Genomic DNA, 7928 nt, shown 5'->3' on the forward strand with positions numbered 1-7928 from the left:
TCACTCAATCAGAGAATCAAAAAGAAAAACAATAAAAAACCAAGAGGACAGCTTAAGGGAGCTGTGGGACAATGTGAAACATAACAATATTCAAATAGCAGGAGTTCCAGGAGAGGCAGAAAGGGAGAAAGGAATAGAGAAAGTGTTTGAAGAAATAATGGCAGAAAATTTCCCTAACCTGGTAATGGAAAAAGTCACACAAGTTCAGGACATACAGAGAACTCCAAGCAAAAAGAACCTAAACAGGCCCACACTCAGAAACATCATAATTAAAATGCCAACAATTTAAGACAAAGAGAGAATCTTAAAGGCAGCAAGGGAAAAGCAAACTGTTACCTACAAAGGAGCTTCCATAAGGCTGACACCTGATTACTCATCAGAAACTCTACAGGCCAGAAGGGAATGGCATGAAGTCCTCAAGGTAATGGAAAGCAAGGATCTGAAAACAGACGGTCAAATAAAGAGCTTCCCAGGGGGAAAGAAAAAGGCTAAAGGAGTACATCACCACCAAGCCTGAATTACAAGAAATGCTAAAGGGACTGCTGTAATGAGAAGAAGAAATAGAGAGGGAAACCTAGGCATACAGAATTAAAATAGCAATAAATAAGTACCTCTCAATAATAACCCTAAATGTAAATGGATTAAATGCTCCAATCAGAAATCCCTCTAGTATTAACTACAACAATCAAGGCTTAACTACAACAAGACTGTGCACAAAGACCACTAGGGGGTGTACCAAGAAAGCATAAAAAATGTGGAGACAAAGAAACAGGACAAAACTATCAAGAGAGGATATTGAGTTCAGAACCACACTTTTGAGGTCTCTCAAGAGGCTTCTAGAGTCTGTCGATAAACTTGATGAGATGTACAGGAAATCTAATGAGACCCTCGATGGTGTGATAAAGGACCAACTAGAAATTAAGCATACACTGACTGAAATAAAGAATATTATACAGACTCCCAACAGCAGACCAGAGGAGCGCAAGAATCAAGTCAAAGATTTGAAATGTGAAGAAGCGAGAAACACCCAACCAGAAAAGCAAAATGAAAAAAGAACCCAAAAATACGAAGATAGTGTAAGGAGCCTCTGGGACAGCTTCAAACGTACCAACATCAGAATTATAGGGGTACCAGAAGATGAGAGAGAGCAAGATATTGAAAACCTATTTGAAGAAATAATGACAGAAAACTTCCCCCACCTGGTGAAAGAAATGGACTAACAGGTCCAAGAAGCGCAGAGAACCCCAAACAAAAGGAATCCAAAGAGGACCACACCAAGACACATCATAATTAAAATGCCAAGAGCAAAAGACAAAGAGAGAATCTTAAAAGCAGCAAGAGAAAGAAACTCAGTTACCTACAAGGGAATACCCATACGACTGTCAGCTGATTTCTCAACAGAAACTTTGCAGGTCAGAAGGGAGTGGCAAGAAATATTCAAAGTGATGAATAGCAAGAACCTTCAACCAAGATTACTTTATCCAGCAAAGCTATCATTCAGAAGTGAAGGTCAGATAAAGAGCTTCACAGATAAGGAAAAGCTAAAGGAGTTCATCACCACTAAACCAGTATTATATGAAATGTTGAAAGGTATCCTTTAAGAAGAGGAAGAAGAAGAGAAGGGTAAAGATACAAATTATGAACAACAAATACACATCTATCAACAAGTGAATCTAAAAATCAAGTGAATAAATAATCTGATGAACAGTATGAAAAAAAAATGCTCCAATCAAAAGACAAAGGGTAGCTGAATGGATATGAAAACATGACCCAACTATATGCTGTCTACAAGAGACCCACCTCAGAACAAAAGGCTCACACAGGATGAGAGTAAAGAGATGGAAAAAAATTTTTCCATGCAAATGGAAAAGAAAAAATGGCTGGGGTAACAATATGTAAATCTGACAACATAGACTTAAAAATGAAGGCCATCACAAGAGACAACAAAGGTCACTACATAACACTAAAGAGGTCAATCCAACAAGAGGATATAATCCTGGTAAACATATATGCACCCAATATAGGAGCACTTAAATACTTCTTTTTTTTTTTAAATATATTTTATTGATTTTTTACAGAGAGGAAGGGAGAGGGATAGAGAGTTAGAAACATCGATGAGAGAGAAACATCGATCAGCTGCCTCCTGCACACCTCCTACTGGGGATGTGCCCGCAACCAAGGCACATGCCCTTGACCGGAATCGAACCTGGGACCTTTCAGTCTGCAGGCCGACACAATATCCACTGAGCCAAACCAGTTAGGGCAAATACTTCTTTTTTTTAAAAAATGTATTTTTATTGATTTCAGAGAGAGGAAGGGAGAGGGAGAAACATCAATGATGAGAGAGAATCATTCATCGGTTGCCTCCTGCATGTCCCGTACTGGGGATTGAGCCCGCAATGCAGGCATGTGCCCTTGATCAGAATTAAACCTTGGACCCTTCAGTCTGCAGGTGGACGTAGAAGCACCTAAATATATAAAAAACTTCTAGAGGACTTTAAGGGAGAGATCAATTAATACAGTCATAATAGGGGCTTTAATACCCCACTGACTTCACTGGATAGATCTTCCAGACAAAAAATTAATAAAGTAACAGTGACTCTAAAGGACACATTGGATCAGATGGATTTAATTGACATTTATAGAACACTAGGGGCTCAGTGCATGAATTTGTGCATCTTGAAAGGAACTGTGCACCGCTAGGCTGCAGTGGGCACAGGGGTGGGTCTTGGCCCATCCTTCCCACCCCCGCCTGGCCCCTCCTGCTGCGGTCCCCGGGTCCCCTGTCTGCCGACAGCCCTGCTCCCGCTGCCACCGCTCCCACATGTTGACGGCACCGGCCCCACTCGCACCCACTAACGGCGTGGAGCAATTGGGGCCAGCATCAGCAGTGGGTGTGAGTGGCAGCTGCTGCTCCAATCGCCCCTCAGGAACAGGGGGAGGTGGAGAAGATCTTAGGGGCGATTGGGGCTGGCAGCCATCATTTGCACCCGTTGACAGTGCTGAGCGATTGGGGCTGGTGCCAGGCTCCAGCAGCAGGTGCGAGTGGCGGATCTGGTGCCAGCAGCAGGTGCGAGTGCTGGGCAGTTCCGTGGCATGTGGGAGCAAAGAATTTTCAGTAACCACCAGAGGCTCACTCCAATGATAGCAACCGGTGCCCCACCTTGGTCTGGCGCCCCCTCTCACCTGCTCCACCATCCTGCCACTGCCAATGCCCACCATGTTCCGCACTCTGGTGCCTGCTGCTGATGCCTGCCATGTCCTGCATGCACCCCCTGGTGGTCAGAGCACATCATAGCAACTGGTTGTTCAGTTGTTCCACTGTTTGGTCTATTTGCATATTATGGTCTTGTATGTATAGATTTCACCCCAAAGCTGCAGAATATACATTCTTCTCAAGTGCACATGGTCATTCATAAAGATAGACCACATATTAAGACACAAAACAAGTCCCTACAAGTTCAAGAAGACTGAAATCATACCAAACATCTTCTCAGATCACAGAGGAATGAAATTAGAAATCAACTACAGTAAAAACACCCAAAAACATTCAAACACATGGATGCTAAATAGCATGTTATTAAACAACTAGTGGCCCGGTGCACGGATCCATGCACATTGAAAGGAAATTAATTAGAAGAAATATTTTAATATAGCTATTTGCCCTTTCTCTAAAATAGAAGTGTCAGAGATAAAATAAAATTAGTAAAATGTATAGGAAAATAATATACAAATTGATTAATAATCATGACGCCAGCTTCTTTCGGCTTCAGAGGTATGTTGTGCCAATAGTTGGTCTTCAGGCATATTCTGTCAATGACAGTGCTTTCTTTCAGCTTCAGAATGTCAACAAAAACAACCATATTCACGATTGACAATGACAGATTGAAACACAAGCATGCGATTGGCACCAGCGAGAGCTTTATATGTATCGTGCATGCGCGAGTCAAAGTTTATTTTTACTTTTTTAATTTTGTTTACTTCAGATATTTTTTATTTCTTCAAATTTGTTGTTTATCAGGAGTGACTGAAATAAAAAATATAATTGAGTCTCATCATCATCATGGAAATGGCTTTAAGAGAAAACTGGTCAGATGAATATTATTGCTTCCCATTTTCAACCAGTAATAGTTGCCACTGATAAAACAGACAACCAAGTCTGTCAAGAATGCTCAAGATATGTTACATAATACAACATGCCTGTTCACAGAGGCTAGAAGAGGGAAGACTAGGAAATAATTTATGTGAACTTCTTGTTTCATCATACAAGAGAAGCACAAAAGCACCACCCATGCCTCTGAGAACATTGGACCATGCACCCTTGAAAAAAGCTTTGCCTCCTTCATCACGAGCAATCTTCCTCCAGCAGTCGAGTGTGCCTGTGTACATGATATCAGTCCCTTTGCACCCTGACTGCATCATCATGCGGCGACGAACAGTGTCCAATGGATAGGAAGTCAACCCAGCCACCGCTGTGACGGACTGTGCGATCATCCAGCTGATGAAGATGTGAGTATTCTTGGGATCTGGAAGCATTCCCTTTGCAGTGTCATAGACACCAAAGTAGGCAGCTCGGTAGATGAGAATACCCTGTACCGACACATTAACGCATTGGTATAGGCCTCTAAGCCCATCAGATTTGTAGATCTTAACCAGGCAGTCACCGAGGCCTTTGAATTCCCTTTCACCTCCGGCTTTGCCCACATCAGTTGCTAGATGGGTACGGGCAAAATCAAGAGGATACACAAAACACAAGTAGGTGGCCCCAGCAGCACCACCTGATGCCAGATTCCCCGCAAAGTATCGCCAAAACTGGGCTCTCTTGTCCACATCACCCAGGAAGATCTGCTTGTATTTATCTTTGAAGGCAAAGTTGAGAGCCTGGGTTGGGAAGTATCTGATGACATTGGCCAGGTTACCACGCCAGAAGGACAGGACTCCCTGCTCCTTGGGGATACGAACCACACAGTCTATAATGCCCTTGTATTGCTTATCTGCAATGATTTGCTTGCTGGCATGCTGCACCTGCAGCAGCAGCTTGACCGCTCGATGGGTGCTACCGCTGTCTTGGAGATGGCTGCAGCCACTCCACCTGCCAGGAAGTCCTTGGCAAAGGACAAAGCGGCATCTGTCATGTTGAAAAGAAGAAGCGGGCGACTGCTGGCCTGGGGCCGTAACTGGCTGAACTCCGGGGCTCTCTCAACGTCTATTTTTAAATTGCCAGTGTGTGTCATATGTACCAGCTGGTCGATTGGTCGGATGGGCGTATGGTTGGTCACTTAGCTTTATATATATATAGACGAATGGTTACCAATGAGATCAAGAATGATATCAAAAACTTCCTGGAAACAATTGAAAATGAACACAAAACAACCCAAAACCTCTTGGGACACAGCAAAAGCAATCCTGAGAGGGAAGTTCATAGCACAACAGACCTACCGCAAAAACAAAAACAAAAACAAAAAACAACAACAACAACAAAAAAAAACCAAGAAAAATTAATAATAAACTATTTAACCCTACAACTTAAAGAATTATAGAGAGAACAAGAAAAACCCAGAGTAACTAGAAGGAAGGAAATAGTAAAGATTAGAGTAGAAATAAATGACATAGAGACTAAAAACTATGAAAAAAAATCAATGAAACCAAAAGCTGGTTCTTTGAAAAGATAAACAAGATTGATGAACCATTAGATAGACTCATGAAGAAACAAAGAGAGAGGACTCAAATAAATAAATTCAGAAATGAAAGCAGAGAGGTAACCACTGACACCACAGAAATACAAAGAATTGTAAGAAAATACTATGAACAACTATATGCCAACAAGCTGGACAATGTCGATGAAATAGACAAATTCCTAGAAAAACCCTGTCTCCCAAAACTGAATCAGGAAGAATCAGAAAACCTGAACACGCCAGTAACAACTGAGAAAATAGAAGCAGTAATAAAAACAAAAACAAACAAAAAAAAAAACTCCCAGCAAACAAAAGCCCAGGTCCCAATGGCTTCACAGGGGAGTTTTACCAAACATTCAAAGAAGAAGTAACACCATACTCCTCAAACTATTCCAAAAAATCCAAGAGGAAAAAACATTTCCAAGCTCCTTTTATGAGGCCAGCATTAATCCTAATTCCAAAACCAGGCCAATAACAAGCCAATATCCCTGATGAATATAGATGCTGAAATCTTCAACAAAATATTAGCAAATCGGATCCAACAATATATTAAAAAGATCATACACCATGACCAAGTGGGATTTATTCTGGGGGTACAAGGCTGGTACAATATTCACAAATCAATAAATGTGATATATCACATAAACAAATTGAGGGACAAAAATCACATGATCATATCAATAGACGCATAAAAATCATTCAACAAAATCCAACACCCATTTTTAAAAATCTGTATCTTTTTCTCTTTCTTTACTGAGTTCTTTTTTTTTCTTTTTCAAATAATTCTTTATTATTGAAAGTATTCTTCTATCTCATTTTTCAACATCCTGTAGTTTTCTGAGTACAGGTATTTTGCCTTTTTGGTTAATTTTATTCTTAAGAATCTTAATTTTTTGTTGAAATGCTAAATGGAATTGTCTGTTTAGTTTCTCTTTCTGAGAATTCATTATCCTATATAATAAAGAGCTAATATGCTAATTAGACCAAACAGCAGGATGACCGTCTGGACATCCTTCCGGATGACCGTCTGAACAACCTTCCAGACGAAGCCAGGGCTGCGACGGCTGGCTGAGGCTGCAAGGGGCTGCGAGGGCCGGCCAAGGCAGCCAGGGCTGTGAGGGCTGGCTGAGGTAGCAGGGGCCGAGCCCCTTGCACGAATTTCGTGCATTGGGCCTCCAGTTGGTATATAAAAAGCCATCGATTTTTGGGTGTTAATTTTGTATCCTGTTACATTGCCAAATTCATTTATTAAATCTGGTAGTTTTTGATGGAGACTTTAGGGTTTTCTATGCACAATATCATGTCATCTGTGAATAATGAGTTTTACTTCCTCCTTTCCAACTTGGATGCCTTTTATTTCTTCTTCCTGTATGATCACTGTGGCTAGGACTTCTGGCACTATGTTGAATAAGAGTGGTGAAAGCAGACATCCCTGTCTTGTTCCTGTTCTTAGGGGAAATGGTTTTAGTTTTTGTCCATTGAGTGTGATGTTCATTGTAGGTTTGTCATATATGGCCTTTATCTTGTTGAGATATGCTCTCTCCATTCCCACTTTGCTGAGAGTTTTTATCAGAAATGAGTGTTGGATTTTGTCAAATGCTTTTTATGCATCTATTGATATGATTATGTGATTTTTGTCTTTCAGTTTGTTTTCGTGATGAATCACATTTATTGATTTGCGAATATTGTATCAGCCTTGCTTCCTGGGAATAAAACACACTTGGTCTTGGTGTATGATCTTTTCAATATATTGGTGGATCCAATTTGCTAATATTTTGTTGAAGATTTTAGCATCTATGTTCATCAGGGATATTGGCCTGTAATTCTCTTTCTTTGTAATGTCTTTATCTGGTTTTGGAATTAGGATAATGCTGGCCTCATAAAAAGAGTTTGTAAGTGTTCCTTTTTCTTGTATTTTTTAGAATAGTTTGAGGAGTATATGTGTTACTTCTTTGAATGTTTGGTAAAATTCCCTTGTGGAGCCATCCAGACCTGGGCTTTTGTTTGCTGGGGGGGTTTTATTACTGCTTCTATTTCATCAGTTGTTAATGGCCTATTCGGGTTTTCTGATCTTCCTGATCAGTTTTGGAGACAGGGTTTTTCTAGGAATTTGTCCATTTCTTTGACATTGTCCAGCTTGTTGGCATATAGTTGGTTCACAGTACTTTCCTATAATCCTTAGTATTTTCGGTGGTGTCAGTGATTACTTCTCTGCCTTCGTTTCTGATTTTATTTATTTGGGTCCTTTTCTCT

General features: G+C 40.7%; 1 pseudogene; it reads right to left on the reverse strand.

Annotated features, from left to right (window-relative positions):
- Positions 1–4182: 4182 nt before the first annotated feature.
- On the reverse strand, positions 4183–5186 carry LOC102436163 (annotated as a pseudogene).
- Positions 5187–7928: the final 2742 nt, after the last annotated feature.

This window comes from Myotis lucifugus, unplaced genomic scaffold (genome assembly GCF_000147115.1).
Source record: "Myotis lucifugus unplaced genomic scaffold, Myoluc2.0 scaffold_98, whole genome shotgun sequence".
NCBI classification, from domain to species: Eukaryota; Metazoa; Chordata; class Mammalia; order Chiroptera; family Vespertilionidae; genus Myotis; species Myotis lucifugus.